This window comes from Heterodontus francisci, unplaced genomic scaffold (genome assembly GCF_036365525.1).
Source record: "Heterodontus francisci isolate sHetFra1 unplaced genomic scaffold, sHetFra1.hap1 HAP1_SCAFFOLD_146, whole genome shotgun sequence".
In the NCBI taxonomy this organism is placed as follows: Eukaryota; Metazoa; Chordata; class Chondrichthyes; order Heterodontiformes; family Heterodontidae; genus Heterodontus; species Heterodontus francisci.
The window spans coordinates 1,553,668-1,574,222 of NW_027140336.1; the positions used below are offsets into that span (position 1 = coordinate 1,553,668).

The following is a 20,555-nucleotide window of genomic DNA, read 5'->3' on the forward strand; positions in this document are numbered from 1 at the left end:
TTGGTCCAAACAGAGACAAAAGAGCGGAATTCCAGAGGAGAGGTGAGAGTGATTGCCCTTGAGTGAGTGTGGCATCAAGGATTCCATGCAAAATTGAAGTCACTGGGAATCAGGGGGAAAACTCTCCACTTGATGGAGTTGTACCTCGCACAAAACAAAATGTTGTGGTTAGAGGAGGCCAATCATCTCAGCCCAGGACATTGCCTCAGTACTTTCTCAGGGTCGTGTCCTAGACCCAAACATCCCAGCTGTTTCACTGACGACTTTCTCTTCAACATAAGTCAGAAGTGGGAATGTTAGATGATGACTCACAACTCTTCAGATACTGAAGCAGTCTGTGCCTGCAAGCAGCAAGACCTGAACAACATTCAGGCTTGAGCTGATAAGTGACAAGCAAGCTTCTGGCCACACAAGTGCCAAGCAGTGAACATCTCCAATGAGAGAGAAAAAAATCTACCTTTGGATATTCAGAAGCATTATCATCGTTAAATCCCCCACCATCAGCATCTTGACCAGAAACGTAACTGGCCCAGTCACATCTTTGCTGTGGCTATAAGCGCAGGTCAGAGATTACGAATTCTGCAGCAAGTATCTCACCTCCTGACACCCCAAATCCTGTCCACCATCTACAAGGCACAAGTCAGGAGTGTGATGGAATACATCCCACTCAACAAGACTCAAGAAGCTCAACACCATCCAGGACAAAGCAGCGCACTTGATCGGCACCTAACCCACCACCGTTAACATTTAATCCCTCCACAAACAATAAACAGTGGCTGCAGTGTGTACCATCTCCATATGCACTGCAGCAACTCGCCAAATATCCTTCAGCAGCACCTTCCAAACTCGTGACCACTACCACCTCGAAGGACAAGGGCAGCAGATGCATGGGAACTCACTACCTGCAGGTTCCCCTCCAAGTCACTCACCATCCTGACTTGGAACGATATCGCCATTTCTTCACTGTTGTTGGGTCACAATCCTGGAACTCCCTCCCCAATAGCACTGTAGGTCTTCCTGCACCATATGGACTGCATCAGTTCAAGAAGGCAGCTCTCCACCACCTTCTCAACGGCAATAGGAATGGGTAAAAAATGCTAGCCTTATCAGCGATACTCACACCCAAGAATGAATAAAAACCAAATCACTCTCCACAGATTCCCCACAATCTGGGCTTGGACATTTACTTCAGGAGCACAGAGCTTTCTATCACTGCAACATGAGTTCCAATCTTCAGATTCTGTTCACTTTTCACATTATTTTCGACCAGTCCACTAGCTTTTATTAATTCAGTATTCGGGTCTCTGCTCCTCCGCCGTTTCCAACATCTCACCTCTTGCAAAAAAACACTCTGATCTATCGTAGGTAGTAGATGACCCCTCATTTTAAACTCCATCTGCCAAAGCATTGCTCACTCACTTAATCTATCAAGAAGATTTGAAAATAAATTTCTTGCCAAAGGATAATTTTCTGCATCTGCTCCCTCGCCATTTGCTTTTCCCACTTGTCTTTCACTTGGTGCAAATCCAGAGAAAGCAAAGATGGAAGGAAGGAGGGGAGGAAAAATACTGCTCCGTTTCGTGATCCCTATTTGATCTTCATTCCAGTGAAGTTTGGGTGAAGAATTCCAATTGTCTGTCTCAATTTTAATAAAGTATAACAAATTCTGGAGTCACTGTCTGGACATTGACAAGAACAGGTTTTGAGGCTGACTTTGCACATCAACTCCCCCAACATAAACAATACACTAAATAGTTCATAAACTAGCGACAAGGATGGAATTCGAACCCACGTGTGCAGAGCACAATGGATTAGCAGTCCATCGCCTTAACCTCTCGGCCACCTTGTCAGTTGCACAAGCATAGCTGTCAACTTCAACACAGCTTCTGGCGGTGCAGCCAGCTGTGTCATGATGGAAATATATCTTCTGTCCGGAAATAAAGTTGGGAGTGGAGTGGTGTGAAACATTTCCAGACCATGTCCAACACGTTTCTACTCAGTGTGAAAACCCACCACGAAAAGACTGGAACATACAATCATTTCATCACATCATGATTAACAACACTCAGACACCTGAACCATTAGGTCACTGACGAAGTCATGATGACCGAATTTCTCATGAAATGACAACTGAACTAACTGACTGGAAGAATTGCTTTAACTCCACATGATCAGAGAGACACAGCCTCAGGCCGACTTGTCGGGTGGGGTAAGCAGATATCACTGCTTCTGATCTTCACCAGAACAGAGAGTGAGGTGCAACATTGATCATCAAACAGACTGTGAGAGAATACAACAGAATAAAACACATGGAGAGACACTGTGGAATAACAAATCGATTTGATTGGAATGTTGAAATTTTGATTGGAATGGGTAAAACACCAGAAACAGCTGATTAAATTGGGATTCTCATCATTATATTGATCTGGGAAAGAAAAGATAAACTGATGGAAAGAAGAGACGAAGGAAGAAAAGAAAGGATGGAACTGTTCAATTTTTTCAGTTTTTTCACTCGCCCATCAAAGCTGATAAAAAAAGTTGCAAATAACAGAGAATTTCACCAAAAAGGGAGATTAAATGTTGATGAAACCTTGGATCGAAGGATGCCCCAACAGATCACCTGTTTAACTGTCTCCCCACTTGGGGATTTCAATCAGTGAGCAATATTGTTCTCTGCTTTTTTTGTCAATTGGTCCCAGAACTGTCACTTGGAATTGATATCTGTGTTCCGAATCCTGAATAATAAAATTGTGAGTTTCTCGATATTTTCTGGACACAGTTCCTGCTGAAAGAACTAAGCACTCTTTTCTAATTTACACAATATGAGATACTCACTCACCAAGCCTGCGAAGCTAGCATCCTTGGTGCTGCTCTCTCTTCTCCCAAACTTCATCTCATGTGACTGTTACATCATCACTCTGACAGTGGGAGGGGTTGATCCCACTATCTTCAGCATTAACCCTTTACATCCTTACACCACACTGTCTGTCCAAAAAAAGTGGGTGGAGGGAACTTCCTTCATTTATCAAAACACCAACAACAGCACAGTGGCGCAATGGTTAGCACCACAGCCTCACAACTCCAGCGACCAGGATTCAGTTCTGGGTACTGCCTGTGTGGAGTTTGCAAGTTCTCCCTGTGTCTGTGTGGGATTCCGCCAGGTGCTCTGGTTTCCTCCCACCTCCAAAAGACTTGCAGGTTGATAGGTAAATTAGCCATTGTAAATTGTCCCTAGTGTAGGTACGTGGTAGGAGAATGGTGGGGATGTGGTAGAGAATATGGGATTAATGTAGGATTAGTATAAATGGGTGGTTGCTGGTTGGCACAGACTCGGTGGGCCGAAGGGCCTGTTTCAGTGCTGTATCCCTAAATAAGAAAAGTTAAATAAAAGCTACCAGTCGTAAATCAACTCAAACCCATTAGAGAGATAGAGGGAGACTGTCAGAGAACTTCCTGCATCCAGTCCTGACCCTGTCACACTCAGCAGCTTCTCACCCAGACCCCATTCTCATCAACACTGTACATTGTTACCGAGACCCTTCAAATACTGTTTATAAAAGGTAGAAAAATTCAAACTTCATCACAGCTAGATTGAATAGAACAAAGTTTAATATCTTCTCTTCGTCACTCGGTAACCACATGAAACAGTCCTTAAATCAGTAGCATAAATTATCAGCTGTAAGAATGTTTGTCATTGGGTTGAATCATTTCTGTGTGAGGAATGTTCCAGCATCATAAACCAGGGGAACGTGCTGACTGAGCTGTGTCTTCATCTCTTCTGGACAGTTCACCCTTCATTCTGCTCTGATTCACTTTCCCAAAGCGGATCTACAGATTCTCAAATCTGGAGACTGGGTTTTCTTATTTTGTTCCTTTTGATTTTTCTTGCTCCTGAATGATAATATATTCCAACCTCGGATCAACCTTGCCCTGTGTCCGTGTCTCGGCTAAAAGCGACAAATAACGGCACCAACATTCTGAAACAGACAACACGGTCACATTCTGCTTCAGTGAGATTAATGCTGAAGCAGTTTCCGTGTTGAATGCGATTGTGTACAAATTTCTCTCAAGGAAATTGTGAGTGACCAAGTATTTGCACTGAATTTCTGTGCAAGAAGGGACAGTTTCAAACAGCCATTCCCAAATCACTTCCTTCACAAAGACAAAGACTGTGCTGTCTTAATGTGTGACTCAACTTCACAAATAAATTTGAATTCGAAGTTCAGGAGAAGACAGAGATGTGAATGATTGACAGTGTAATCTTTAAATCATAATTTTCCGTTTCTTCGTTGAAGTGAGGCTCAACCCTAAGCCACTAGAGATCGCGGAGAGCTACAAACTTGGATCCAGAAATCAGAAAAGTAGTGAAACAGTTGGTGAGTACATTGTGACACTGAAGAATTTATCACCATATTGCAACATTGGCACATTCTTAGACCGTACATTATGAGACAGATTTGTGCTTATATTGGTGGATGAGGAAAGATACTAAACACACAAAATCCCAATTTGAGCTCGTGTGTAAGATTGCTCTTTCCACGGAGATAGCATCAAAGAATGCTCGTGAATGTCGTCCCATGCCAGTGACAGTAACACACTACAGAGGAACGTAAACACACTGGTAAAATGGGCTTTCACACAACAGATAAAATTTTACACAGAGAATTGTGAAGTGATACAGTTTAGGAGGAAGAATGAGACAATTTACACCAATCTTTTTTGATCAAGGTTTGAAAAGATTGCTAAGAGCAAACAGGACACTTGGCTTTATTAATAGAGGCATAGAGTAAAAGCAAATAAGTTATGCTAAACCTTTATAAAACACTGGGGATGAATGGCCGACTCCTGCACCTCCACGGAAAGCTTCCACTCCAGGCTCGCGCACCCTCTTCAGGATCACTCCCGCCTCTCCACGCACGGATATCTCCCTCAGGATCAGAGCACAGCTCCACAGTCCTGCCACATCCAGTCGTGAATGGTGGCGGATAATGAAATAACTAACAAGATGAGGAGGCTCCAAAAACATTCACATCCTCAATGATGGTGATGCTAAACACGTCAGTGCAAAAGATGAAGCTGAAGCATTTGCAAATGAAAGGAAAGGCTGAGGGACTTGAGGTTGTTTTCGTTGGAGAGAAGGAGGAGGAGAGGTGACTTAATAGAGACATATAAGATAATCAGAGGGTTAGATAGGGTGGATAGTGAGCGTCTTTTTCCTCGGATGGTGATGGCAAACACGAGGGGACATAGCTTCAAGTTGAGGGGTGATAGATATAGGACAGATGTGAGAGGTAGTTTCTTTACTCAGAGAGTAGTAAGGGCGTGGAATGCCCTGCCTGCAGCAGTAGTAGATTCGCCAACTTTAAGGGCATTTAAGTGGACATTGGATAGACACATGGATGAAAATGGAACAGTGTAGGTCAGATGGTTTCACAGCTCGGCGCAACATCGAGGGCCGAAGGGCCTGTACTGCGCTGTAATATTCTAATTCTAATTCTAATTCTAACCATCTTCAGTCAGAAATATTAAGTGGATTTGATCTGTGCTAATTTCAGCTCCTCATGCTCGCTGGTGCCTTGGTTCTCTGGTGCTAATTTCAGAGTAAATCATGCAGCTTGACAATTGGAGCCAAAGAAAAAGACACAGGAGAGGTTGAAAGTGCCAGTACTTGGGATCGAACCAAGAACTGTTAGTACAGCACAAACTCAACAAAGGTTTTTCAACAACACACGAAAGCCACCATTCTGGCTCTGCTTTGGAAGACAATATATACATTAAAGTGTTTGTAAAAAGTTACAGAACACAACATGTCAGTAATATTCCCCATTGTTTTCTCAGTACTGATGGATTGTGAAGTGGGAGACAGCCAGAAGGCCCACTGTGCCACACTGACCCTGAGCTGTGAGTGAAATTAGATAAAGTTCAATCTTTAGCAGAGAGATTCTGGAGAGAGGTAAGAGTCCTGAATCAAGGAAAGACTTTCTGACACAATAAAAGCAAAATACTGCAGATGCTGGAAATCTGAAATAAAAACAAAAAGTGCTGGAAATACTCAATAGCTCTGGCAGCATCTGTGGTGAGAGAAACAGAGTTAACGTTTCTGGTCTGTGACATTTCATCAGAACTGACACTGGTTAGAAAAGAATTAGGTTTTAAACAAGTGAAGGGGAGGGGCATGTGGGAGAGAACAAAGGGGAAGGTGTTTGATAGGGCAGAGGGCATTAGAGATTAAATAACAAAGCTGTCCTGGGACAAAGTCAAAGAGTGCGTTAATGCTTGTGGTTGCCTGACACCAGTCATACTCTGATGTTATTGAACACAATGTTCAATCCACAAGGCTGTAGAGTGCCGAATCAAAAGGTTGGGTGCTGCTCCTCGAGCTTGGGTTGATTTTCACTGCAACACTGGAGCAGGCCAAAGACAGAAATGTTGACATGAGAGCAGGGGGTAGTGTTGAAATGGCAAGCAACCAGAAGCTCAGGGTCATGCTTTCGGCCTGAGCAGAGGTGTTCCACCTAATCTGCGTTTGGTCTCCCCAGTTTTGAGGAGACCGCATTGTGAGCAGTGAATACAGTATACATAGTTGAAAGAAGTACAAGTAAATAGCTGCTTCACCTGAAAGGAGTGTTTGGGGCTTTAGATAATGAGCAGAGAGGAGGGAAAAGGGCAGGTATTATATCTCCTGTGATTGCATGGGAAGGTGCCTTGGGAAGGGGACGAGGTGTCAGGGTAATGGAGGAGTGGACCAGGGTGTCGCGGAGGGAACAATCCCTTCAGAATGTTGACAGGGGAGGGGAGGATGCGTTTGGTGGTGGCATCACGCTGGAGGTGGCGGAAATGGTGGAGGATGATCGTTTGGCTGTGGAGGCAGGTGGGGTGGAAAGTGAGGACAAGGGGAACCCTGTCGCAGTTCTGGGAGGGAGGGGAAGGGGGAAGGCAGAGGTTGAGGGTCCTGTCAACTGCACTGGGAGGGGGCGGGGCGGGGGTGTAGTTGAAATCTGGTGATGTTGTTGAATTTAATTTCAAAAACTCCTTGAACTCTCTGCTGATGAAGACTGAAAAAGGGAAGAACAACCACACAACAAGGGTCTCAAATCCAAGACCCTGAGATTAAAAGTCTCATGCTCTACCAACTGAGCTAACAAGGCCTGATACAGTACTTCTACTCTGTCTGTTATTGGACGGATGCAGCTGTTGGCGCCACCCTAAGGGCGGGAATTTGTTCCACCAACCATGAAGCAGCTTCCCATCAATTCCCCAGATTATCAGTAAATCCACTTCCAGAAGCCCCAAAGTGTGATATATTCCTCTCACTCATCAGTAATAAAATTGAAATCTTTTTACCTTCCAAATGCTGCCATCTATTTTGTCAGTATTTATTTCTCTCTCCTTTATACTTAGTTCATGCATTTCTTCAGAATTTTCTTTCCAATTATTTCTGAGGGAAGAAATGAACAGATCTGGTAGCTCAAAACTGGGCATCCATGAGGCACTGTGGGTCATCAGCAGCAGCAGAATTGTATTTAAACACAATATGTTACCTCATGGCCTGGCATATCCCTCACTCTGCCATTACCATCAAGCCAAGGGACCAATATTGGTTCAATGAAGTGTGCAGGAGGGCATGTCAGGAGCAGCACCAAGCAGACCTAAAAATGAGTGAAGCTACAACACAGGATTACTTGCATGTCATATAGCAGAAGCAGCATGCAATAGACAGAGCTGAGTGATCTCACAACCAACTGATCAGATCATAGCTCTGCAGTCCTGCCACATCCAGTCCTGAATGGTGGTGGATAATTTAACAATTAACAGGAGGACGAGTCTCCACAAATATCCCCATCCTTAATGATAGGGGAGATCAGTATATCAGTGCAAAATACAAGGTTGAATCATTTGCAACCATCTTCAGCCAGAAGTGCCAAGTAGATGATCCATCTCGGCCTCCTCCTGAAGTCTCCAGCATCACAGGTGCCAATCTTCAGCTAAATCCACTTCACTCCACATGCTATCAAAAAATGGCTGAAGGCTCTGGATACTGACAACATCCTGGCTGCAGTGCTGAAGACTTGTGCTCCAGAACTAGCCACGCCGCCCGCCAAGCTACAACACTGGCAACTACCCAGCAATGTGGAAAATTGCCCAGGTATGTTTTGTATACAAAAGGCAGGACAAATCCAACCTGGTCAATTCCTCCCCGATCAGCCTCCTCTTGATCATCAGTAAAGTGATGGAATGTGTCGTTGACAGTGCTATCAAGCAGCACATGCACAGCAATAATCCACTCACCAATGCTCATTTTGGGTTCTGCCAGGGCCACTTAGTTCCTGACCTCATTATGGCCTTGGCCCAAATATGGACAGAAGAGCTGAATTCAGGAGTTGCAAGGAGCCCTTGCAAAATTGAAGTCAATGGCAATCAAGGAGAAAAATCTCCACTGGTTGGAGTCATACCTTGTGCAAAGGAATATGGTGCTGGTTGTTGGTGGCCAATCATCTCAGTACCAGACATCGCTCAGGAGTTCCTCAGGGTAGTGTCCTAGGCCCCAACCGCCTTCAGTTGCTTCATCAATAAACTTCCTTCCATCATCAGGTCAGAAGTGGAAATGTTCACTGATGATTGCAAAATGTTCAGTTGCATTCATAACTCCTCAGATACTGAAGCAGTCCGTGTCCATATGTTGAGAGACCTGGGCAAGATTGGGCTTGGACTGATAAGTGGCAAGTAACATGCACGCCACAAAAATGCCAGGCAATGACCATTTCCAACAAGAGTGAATCTAACCATCTCCCCTTGACATTCAATGATATTACCATTGCTGAATCCTTCACTGTCAACATCCGGGGGGTTACCAATGAGCAGAAACTGAATTGGATCAGTCATATAAATACCATAGCTACAAGAGCAGGTCAGAGGCTGGGAATTCTGCTGCAAGTATCTCACCTCCTGTCCACCATCTGCAAGGCACAAGTCAGGAGTGTGATGCAATACTCCCCACTTGCCTGGAAGAGTGGAGCTCCAACAACACCAAAGAAACTCAACACCATCCAGGACAAAGCAGATCACTTGATCAGCACTCCACCCACTACTTCAAATATTCACTTCCTGCACCACCAGTGAACAGTGGCAGCAGTGTGTACCATCTACAAGATGCACTGCAGCAACTCACCAAGCCTCCTTCGACAGCACCTTCCAAACCCCCAACCTCGACCACCAAGAAGGACATTGGATGAATGGGAACACCACCATCTGCAAGCTCCCCTCTAAGTTACACACTGTCCTGACTGGGAACTATATCACCATTCCTTCACTGTCACTGGATCAAAATCTTGGAACTCCCTTCCTAACAGCACTGTGGGTTTACGTACAACACGTGGACAGCAGCAGCTCCAAAAAGGCGGCTAACCACCACCTTCTCAAGGGCAATTAAGGATGGACAATAAAGGCTGCGTTTGCTGACAACGCAACCACCAGGTGGCACAACTCGCTTTCTCCCCCTCCTTCGCACCAGCCACTTCCACACTCCACAGTCGCTCGCTCCAGACCTCGCTGCTCCACCCCCCCTACTTCCCTGGCCGATTGTCTCCCGATCACGTCATCCCATTCTCTGGTCGTTCGCTCACTCCCCACCCCCCACCTCCCCTCCAGCTGCTACCTCAAAGCGGCGCTGCTTCCCTTCTCTCGGCCACTTGCTCCCACGTTTGTCCAGTCTCCACGCGCCGCCAGAAGAAGCAAGGTGAGCTGCAAAGTGTGACGTAGGAGCGAGTAGTGAGTGGCCTAGAGGAGGGAAGTGGCACGGCCTAGAGCTAGCGGGTGGAGCGGGGGATGGGGGGCAGAGAGCAAGCGGCCATAGAGCTGGACGACGCGAGTGGGGAACAATTGTCCAGGGGAGCATCGAGGTGTGGAGCGAGCGGCTGAGGGGAGGAAGCGTCGAGGCCTGGAGCGAGTTGCCGAGGGGGGAGATCTCCAGCTTCAAAGTCTCCTGCTCAGCCGCTTCCTCCAGCTGAGTGAGGGGCTGGATACCCGATGACGCTTTAGCGCACATGTGCAAAGATGGACCAGGCGCGGAAATGCGATGATGTTGGTGCTGCGCAATGACATCATCCGACGCCTGTGCCACTTAATCCTGGCAAGATGTAGCTGTGCCTATGCACAGCTTGGCACCGTCCGATGATGTCAGCGGGCCGCTGCGTTGACAGGAATCATATTGTGTCAGCAAGGCCCACATCCCATGAAAGAATAAAAAAGAGATTTACCACAATGGTAGCAGGGTGAGGGATTTCAGTTATGTGGAGAGATTGGAGAAGCTGGGGTTGTTCTCCTCGCAGCAGAGAAAATTCAGAAGAGATTTGACACATTTGTTCAGTCATGAAGTTCTTCAATAGTTTAAATAAGGAGAAACTGTTTCCAGTGGTAAAAGGGTCAGAAAGCAGAGGACACAGATATCAGGTGATTGGCAGAAGCACCAGAGATGACATGAAGAACCATTGTTTACACAGTTATGTGTTGTGATAAAGAAAGAAAAGACTTGCGTTTATATAGCACCTTTACTGACCACTGGACATACCAAAGCACTTTATGAACAATGAAATACTTTTGAAGTGTAATCACTGTTGTAATGTCAGAAATGCAGCAGCTGATACCCACAAACAGCAATGTGATAATGACCAACTGATCTGATTGAGGGGCAAATATTGATCACAACACCAGGGAGAATTGCTCTTCACTTGTTTGAAATTGCAGCATGGGATCTTTTACATTCACCCAAACATGCAGACCAGGTCTTGGTTTAACATCACACCTGAAAGGCAGCACCTGCAACACCCTCAGTGCTGTACTGGAGTGTCAGCTGTGAAATTTGAACCCAGAAGCTTGTGATTTCGAGGTGAGTGTGACCAACTGAGCCACAGCTTTTACCTGAGTCTCAATCCTTCCACCAACAGTTTCTCTCTATCGGGTCTGTCACGACCCCTCATGATTGTGAACACCTCTATCAAATGTCCTCTCGAAGGAGAACAACCCCAGCTTCTCCAAGCTATCCACATAACTGAAATCCTAACCACACGTTGCAGGAAGGAATTTTTCCTCAAGTTCCTTCTGGTTTTGTGAGTCACCTTAAATCTGCAGCCTTCGGTTATTGATCGTTCAGCAGTTAGAAACAGTTCCTCAGTATTTACTCTACCTCAAACCTTCAAGGAAGCTCTGCAAAGTAACTGAAAATCAAGTTGTCAGAAGTGGGATTTAAACACATGCCTCCAGTGAAAGCTGCAACCTGAACAGAGAAGCTCAAACCGCTGAGTCACCTCAACTGTTCAGACCTTTTTGACCTCATCATCACTTCTGCAATTTGAAAGGTTCACTCAGTTCAGGAACTTGTTCAATATTGCTGGAATGCTCAGTGATTGGGATATTAACTCCCCCGGGTTTTCCTGAGCTTGTTCTCGGTGTATGGGGATGTTTGTCCTGGGCTGTGGAATCTTTCATCCCTGTAATGGACATTAACCCACTGATTGAATCTGTATTCGCTGCTTTCCGCTGGTGCTGGGTAATTGCAGAGTGTGGGGCTGGAATGTTGCTGCTTGTCCCGGCCTCACTCACTCTGGGGAAGAGTGAATAATTGATGCGTCTGTTTCTGTATCTGAAATGTGGCTTCGATCTGCTGTTTTTAACCGAGGCAGCGCTGCAGAAGGATACGTTAATAATCTCTCACTAATCAACTGTAAACAGTCAGAATGTGTAACTTTGAGCAGCGCTTTCTGCACCGTCAGGGCTGGAAAGTTGAGGGAGGGAGAGACGCTGTCAGTATCTGCGTGTATACAGCACTGCACAGAGAAAGAGCCAATATACCGGGGCTGAGACACAGTGCATCTTTTCACATTTAATCACAATAATATCCACAGTCAGGAACTGAAAAGGATGAAAAACCGAATAGCAAGAGCAAAAGTAAGAATACCAAGCAATTATAGATTAGCTGATCAGCTTTCTCTGTGTTACCTGGTAGTCTACTGTTTTATATTCAATGCTCTCTCCACTGTGGCCAGGGAATGATTTCTTCTCAAGGGCTGAATATTAACAAAACTTCTTGTAATTTAAAATCTTTTAAAAGTAATTCCATGGAGCGAATGGGGCAAAGTCAAATAACTGCACCAATTATAGGAGAGCTGGTTGGTGATGACGTGGATGTGTCTGCAGTGTGCATGACCAGACTGTTTCCATAGATTCACGATGAATGTTCCATCCTTTATTTATAACAGTAAAACTGATAGTGGACAATGGCTATTCTGGTTGCAGCAACCTGAAGATTTAACTCATTAACACCCTACTTTCGGGTAATTTAGAAAGCACAACATGCAGCTCTGTCAGTTAGTGTGCTTGTTTGTTAACCCACAATTTGATCGTTCAAGCACATAAATGGATGAGGCTTTATTAACTTAAGCTCTTCTACATCTGCTATATTACTCTTGCTGTTGATTTTTCAAAGATAAGGTTAATCAAGTCTTTCTTTGTGAAATCCATGCTGACTGTGTTTTATTATTTTTCATTTCCATCTGTATTTTCTACTTCGGAGGATTACAGGATATTATCATTTTTTTATTCATTCATGGGAGGTGGGTGTCGCTGGCTAGGCCAGCATTTATTATCCATCCCTAATTGCCTTGAGAAGGTGGTGCTGAGCTGCCCTCTTGAACCATTGCAGTCCATGTGCTGCTGTTATGAAGAGAGTTCCAGGATTTTGACCCAGCAACAGTGAAGGAACGGTGATACAGTTACAATTCAGGCTGGTGTGTGGCTTGGAGGGGAACTTGCAGGTTGTGGTGTTCCCATGCATCTGCTGCCCTTGTCCTTCGAGGTGATAAAGGTCGCGGGTTTGGAAGGTGCTATCTAAGGAGCCTTGGCGCATTGCTGCAGTGCATCTTGTGGATGGCACACACTACTGCCACTGTGTGCCAGTGATGGAGGGCATGAATGTTGTAAATGGGGTGCCAATCAAGTGGGCTGCTTTGTCCTGTTGAGTTTCTTGAGTATTGTTGGAGCTGCACCCAGCCGGACAAGTGGAGAGTATTCCATCACATCCCTGACTTGTGGACAGGTTTTGGGGAGTCAGGAGGTGAGTTACTTGCCGCAGGATTCCTCGTCTCTGACCTGCTCTTGTAGCCATAATATTTATATGGCTACTGCAGTTCAGTTGGTGCTCAATGGTCACCCCAGGTTGTTGAGAGTGGGGGATTCAGCGATGGTAATGTGGAAGTGAGCAGAAAGACATGGCACTATGCTTAATGGGAAATATAGCCAAGTTAGGAATAGTAGCTTTGCTAAGCTTTGATTTTAAGTGGCAGAAACCACAATGAAATAGTTGAAAGTAAAAGCAGAGAGTGTGAGATTGTAAAGACTAGCCAACACTGGTAATTGCAAGGACATCGGTTCTTTTATGGCCTGATTGTGTGACTCCCTGTGGTTTGAAACAAATGGACTTCTGTGAAACATGCTGTCCATCCCTGTGTGAGTGATGATAAGGAATATAGGGCCCCTCGTATATGATACGACTACTGCTTGGTGTTACTGCAGGCTGCAACTTGATAAAGATAACAGGATCACAGGACTCATGACAATTGTGTGAAGCGAAACCAGAATGTTGTTTCTCATACCTCTGCTTTTGCTAATTATCTTGCTTGTCTGTTTAATTTTATCTTGCTGATGCAAAACAATATTATGTTAGTAACAAGTATGTATCGAGAATAGAGGGTACTGTTAACCTCAGTGACAAAGGTACTCCACGTTATCACCTGGTTGAAATTTAAATTGTACTGCACTGATTGGTTAAACAAGGGGGTGTAGCATGAATCTTAATGTATAAACAGTAGTATCTGTATCACGAACAACACTTACTCTGGTGGACCCGACAGACTCTGGGGTGGAGTCAGTGTCGTTGCATTAGAGTAAGTCAGCTGGCTAAATGCGCAAATAAAGTAATTGATTTTACCGACACATCCGACTCGGCATATTTACTGAACCAGACTGAAGGCAAAGAGAACTCAGATTTACAGTAATGCCATTGAATGTCAAAGGGAGATGGTTCGATTCTCTCTTGTTTGGGATTGTTATTTTCTGGCACTTGTGTGGTGGGAATCTTATACATCTTTATTGTAGGGTACTCTATTGTACTGTTGAGTGACGACACTTGAAAAGTCCTTCCTTCATTGGCTGTAAAAGGCTTTGCAATGTCCTGTGGTCGTGAAATGCAAGTCTTGCCTTTTCCATTGTTATCAGAGTCATTGTGATCAAAAGATAGGATTCATGAGCACAAAGTTTAAATCAATTTTAATTAAAATAATGTAAAAGCATCTATATTTTTGCACTGTACTTAATAATCTCCATCTTCCTATCCTTACCAAGTACAATGTCTTTGACCCTGAAATTGATTCCACAATCGCAGTCCCTCAGACAATTTCAGCTCAGTTCCGATGAAAGGTCACAGATCTGAAAAGTTAACTCTGTCTCTCTCTCCACAGATGCTGCCAGACCTGCTGAGTATTTCCAGCATTTTCTGTTTTTATTTCAGATTTCCAGTATCTGCAGTATTTTGCTTCTGTGTTACTTTGAAAGTTAAAACGGACCCACCTGTTTACAATTCACACTGGGGTCTCCCATGAAATGATTCTGTATAATGTTGATGGAATGAATACAGACTCTGAGCACAGAGCTTCCTGTGAGGAAATGGGGAGATGAAAACCAGCAGACTCTGCAGGAATTTTCACTGGGAGCACAAATTCACAAAATCTACCTTTTATATATCGATTCATTTTGATTGTCCTTCTGGAAAATTATTTTGAAACAATTTAAACATCAAACCACAGCTCCATGACTGGGTCAATTATGAGGTCATCCTCTGACAGGTCATGTGACAGCTGGAGCCACAAGACATCAGAACCAGATTTGTGACTGGATTAAAATCCGGAATCCTGTCATAATGGCTTTTCAAATAAAGTTGTTGCTGTTTGAAAACACAGCAGTTAAACTTTCTGCCTGACCATGAGGGGAGCGAGGGAGAAATTTACAAAACTAAATCCTTTTACAAAATAGTTCAAAAACCATTCACTGAGAAATTATGTGAGGACTCATATGCAGTACAGAAACAAGCAGAATACAGGAAGTGCAGAGGAGAGCTGAAAAAGGAAAAGAGATCAGCAAGATGTATGACAAAAGATTAGCAGGTCACATAACTGGGAACACTGAAGTCTTTTACCAACATATGGACAGTCAATGAAAGGGTGGGTCAATTAGGAGATCCTGTGGAGGCAGAGGGTGTGGCTGAGGCACTAATTAAGTACATTTCATCTGTCATCACAAAACAAACGGATGCTGCAAATGTCACTGTAAAGGAGGAGGAAGTGGAGAATTTGGAGGGGATGAAAATAGATAAAGAGGAGACAATTACAAGGTTAGCAGTGCTCATAGTAGAAAAGTCACCAGGTCAGGATGGGCTGCATCCCGGGTTGCTGAGGGAAGTAAGGGTGGAAATAGCGGAGACTCAAACAACAATCTTTCAATCCTCCTTGAATATGGGAATGATGCCAGAGGACTGGAGGATGGAGGTAAGCTTGGGTAGTTCGATCTTAGTTTAACTTGACCATTTTTATAATGTATCCATTGTCATAACTAACAACGTTAAGAAAGCCATTTGATAATGAACACATGACCAAAGGAACCATTTTGTGTTCAGTCCTAACGTTTATATCCTGTGTAATTAATGAGTAGCTACCCATCCTGAAACAGATGATTGTAAAAGTAATGAACCTTGATTGAGTTATAACTAATGAATCAATAATCATTTTAGAGAGAATGGGTTTTCATTTAAAGTTTGTTCAATCTAATTACTGTGAGTTTCTATGTCTTTGTGGGAAAGGGCAGTTTCAGCTAAATTTATTCAAACAATGGACCTTTCTAGGACCCCTGAAAAAACCCATGGTATGGTACATCGTGACCTTCAAGAGTCTCGATTTAATGAATAGGAAACATGTTTCAGATCAGATTGGGAGACAGTGTGAAACCACTCCATTGTACTCATATCTGAGATTCTGAGGACAGGTGGCTGTTAGTGGAAGACATCATTAAGAACTAATTAAATGTACCTCGCAACAGCTAGGACCAATTATTATTTTTAAAGGTGGTGTGATGGCCATCCAGGGGTTAAAAGTAGGGAGCTTGTAAGGTTTCAGTGTGCAGGAACACTAGAAAACCTCAGGGGTAAAGGCTCAGATCATCAACCAAGTTCTCCACCTGATTAGGGATCTAGACTGGACAAAGAGGACCGTGACACTCTGAGACCAAGATCGACCAGTCCCCAGAGCTGTAAAGATATATTCCCCAAGTTTGTTAAGTATAATTTTACTTTCAATTATTAAGTACTATTTTACTCTCAATAAAAGTTCTGGACTTATTAATCAAGTATCCTGTTGCTTTAATTGGTTAAAGTCATGCCCAAAGAGATTGTCTGCAATAGACTTTCCAGAACTAAAAGATAAGTCTGCAATATTACAGCCCTGTTTAAAAAGAGAGATAAACCCAGGAACTACAGACCAATTAGTCTAATGTCGGTGGTGGGGAAACTTTTAGAGACAATTATATCGGAGGAAATTAACTGTCACTTGGTAGAACATGGGCTAATAAATGACAGCCAGTACAGATTGGTTAACAGAAGATTGTGTCTGAAATAAGTAATGAATTAATTTCTTTGATGAAGTTTCAGAGAGAGTTGACGAGGGTGGTGAGGTTGATGGTACGTGTCTGGACATCAAAATTGTGTTTGAAAAGGTACCATAAACTAGACTTGGGGCAGCACAATGGCACAGTGGTTGGCACTGCAACCTCACAGCTCTCGCAACCCAGGTTCAGTTCTGGGTACTGCCTGTGCAGAGTTTGCAAGTTCTCCCTGTGACTGTGTGTGTTGCTGCTGGGTGCTCCGGTTTCCTCCCACAAGCAAAGACTGCAGGTTGATATGTAAATTGGCTGTTGTAAGTTGCCCCTAATGTAGGTAAGAGAATGGTGGGGATGTGGTCGGGAATATGGGATTGGTGTAGGATTGCTATAAATGTGTGGTGGTTGGTCAGCACAGACTCAGTGGGCCGTGGGGCCTGTTTCAGTTTTGCATCTCTCTATGACTTGCTAACAAAATTCAAGCAGATGGGATTAAAGGGGCAGTGGCAGTGTGGATCCAAAATTGGCTGCAGGGTAAAAAGTAGGGTGAATGCTTCTTTTTCAGAATGGAGGGAGTTATACAGTAATGTCCTTGTTGTTGCAATATGTTCAATGTCAGACCCCGAGCTGACCGAGGGATGAGGCAATTTGTGACGTTCCTGTGGTTGCAATATTTGCAGTGTCTGTCCTTGATATGTCACAAGGACGTGGCATTTATGAGGTCCCTGTGGGGTGCTGTTTGTTTGGTGTATCACACTGACCTGTCCCAGAGAGCGGGAAGGTTGTGATGTCCTTGTGTGTTGCAATCTGTTCAGTGTCTGACTCTGATCTGTCCCAGGGATGGGGCAGTGTGTGATATCCTTGTGCATGTCATACAGGTCCACTGGTGTGTGGTTCCATCCTGATGCCAAGAAACAGAGCCCCGTCTCTGGTCAAAAGGTCTCACTTCTCAATGGGTGTCTCAAGAAGACACATTGGCGCAGTGGTTAGCACCGCAACCTCACACCTCCAGTGACCCGCGTTCGATTCTGGGTACTGCCTGTGCAGAGTTTGCAAGTTCTCCCTGTGACTGCGTGGGTTTACAGCCGGGTGCTCCGGTTTCCTCCCACAGCCAAAGACTTGCAGGTTGATAGGTAAATTGGCCATTGTAAATTGCCCCGAGTGTAGGTAGGTGGTAGGGGAATTGAGGGGATGTGGTAGGAATATGGGATTCATGTAGGATTAGTACAAATGGGTGGTTGAGGGTCAGTACAGACTCGGTGGGCTGGAAGGGCCTGTTTCAGTACTGTATCTCTAAATAAATAAATAAGAAGGCTGAGGCAGTAAACCTGGACAGTAAATCCGGAGTGGAGTCCTGGAGGCGGTTACCTGTTACTTATCAGGCAGTTTTCCAGCAACTCCTGCAGCAGAGCAGGTACCAAACAGTACTGGTTTTTCCTTTCCTTTGGACAATACGAGCAATGCTGAGAGGGGGTCCTGATGCTCCGGGTCTCCATAATGTTTGCCCAGGCCTATGACCTGAAGTGGACACTCCAGCTTCGTTGTTAAACATGAGCACAACCCGGGAATAAACAGTTACTGATTATAAGCTCTCATTCAACTGGTGTAGAGTATGAGCGCCAGGGGTTACTTCGGACAGTGGCAGAGCTGATAGTGTCTTATTGGATAGCTACCATTCACTCCAAGCTGGGCAGCCCCCAGTCAGTTAGGTGCTGTGAAGCCACGACCTGCTTGCTTCAATGGGTGCTTGGAGCTTAGAGAGTCATCTCTCAACAGACGGATTGATAATCTATGCACCAAGAAAAACAAGCTCAACAAAGAAGACACCAGTCCTTCGCATCACAAGCTGGAATGTAAGGACCATGTGTCCTGGCCTTACCGACAACCTTCTGCAGGTTGATGACACACACAAGACAGCTGTAATTGACAAGGAACTCACAAGGCTCAATGTGGACATTGCTGTGCTGCAAGAAACTAGACTCGTTCAAAGTGGATCCCTCAAAGAGAAACACTACACCTTCTTCCGGCAGGGGAAAGCCCAAGAGGCAACTCGTGAGCATGGGGTGGGTTTCACAGTAAAATACACGCCACTTGAGATGAGTGAACCACCCACAGTAGGCTCAGAGAGACGTCTTACTCTTCACTTGTTAACAAGCGCGGGCCCAGTTAATCTCACGTGCATCTATGTCCCGACACTCACCTCCACCCCAGATGTCAAGGATCAATTCTATGTGACACTTGACACTGCCATCAGTAGAATTCCCAGCACTGAGGGACTGTACCTTCTAGGAGACTTCAACACAAGCTTGGGTACTGACTACACAGCTTTGCCAATGTGCGTAGAGCACCAGGGGATCGGCAAGATGAACGAAAATGGACAGAGATTGCTGGAGCTATGCTGTCACCATGGATTCTGGGTGATGAACAGCTACTTCCAGGTCAAGCTGTGCTACAAGGTGTCCTGGAGACGTCCGAGATCATGCCATTGGCACCAGCTAGACCTTATCATCACCAGACATACCACCCTCAGCAGTGTCCTCATCACTCGCAGCTATCACAGCGCTGACTGTGACACAGACAACTCCCTGGTGTGTAACAAGGTCAGGCTTCAGCCAAGGAAGCTTCATCCATCCATGAAGTAAGGTCGACTTCTGATCAACACTTGCCGATCCACTGACCCAGAAAGGACCCAGGAGTTCCTCAACATCCTCGATCAGGCTCTTTCAGACAACAATGCTCAAGGCCTCAGTGCAATGTCAAAGTGGAATCATCTGCACACCACCATCTAAAACTCTGCACTCGCTGTGTATGGGAAAAGAGATGGGAGGAATGCTGACCGGTTTGACGCTTATCGGACTGAAGTGGAGTCAGTTACTGCAACTAAGAGGAGAGCCCTCATGAACTACAAACAAGTCTCCAGGAAACAACATCTAGATGCTCTCAGAGCTGCCAGAAACAAGTCTCTGCAGACTGCTCAGCACTGCACCAATCAATACTGGTTAAACCTCTGCTGCTGAACCTGGGGATGCTAGAGGGATGTCTGAAGGAATTAAGAAAGCAATGGTCCCAGTAGTAACTAAATCAGCACCTTTTGAAGACAAAGACAGGGGTGATCATCACTGAACCTAACAAGCAGATGGAAAGGTGAGTGGAGCATTACCTTGAACTCTACATAACGGAGAACATTGTCATTGAAGTAGCTCTCAGTGCCATTCCAGTTTTCCCTGTCATGGAGGAACTGGACAGTGAGCCCACCATAGTCCATCTCAACAAGGGCTCAAAACATGCGTGATGCAAACATTGTCACCTTGTACAAAATTAAGGGGGGTCGCAGTGACTGCAGCAATTATCGGAGCCAGCTACTCAGTTTCACTCACCTGCTCGATCCCTTTCATCCTGCATGTTCCTTTGCTTCAAGTATCCATCCAATTTCCTTTTCAAATCATTGATTGTCTCTGCTTCCACCACACTGGTGGGTCAGGACATTACCACTCACAGCATAAAAAAATTCCACCTCACCCAAGGATAGGAATTATTTATATCTTCTATATTTAGATTATTCTCTATCTCCACGAGAATATAATGGCAGTCAACATGAAAGGGAACCCAAAATTCTTCAAGCAGTATATAAATAATAAGCAGGTAGCAAGCGGTGAAGTGGGCCCCATTAGGGACCAAGAGGGTAATATATACTTAGAGCTGCAGGGCAATGTTAATCTAGTTAATGAGTGCCTTGTATCAGTGATCAGTACGGAAGTGGAATTTGGCAAAATATCAGTAGAAGTGGAGAGTGTAGAGGCAATGGAGAGGGTACAAATTGAGAGAGGGAGGTACTGAAAAGGCTGGTTATGCTTCAGGAA

General features: G+C 44.7%; 1 non-coding gene across 1 annotated transcript; it reads right to left on the minus strand.

The window, feature by feature from the left end:
* Positions 1 to 1,767: 1,767 nt before the first annotated feature.
* trnas-gcu (transfer RNA serine (anticodon GCU)) lies at positions 1,768 to 1,849 on the minus strand. Its single transcript has one exon. It is a non-coding gene; the product is annotated as a tRNA-Ser (tRNA).
* Between the last annotated feature and the right edge of the window lie 18,706 nt (positions 1,850 to 20,555).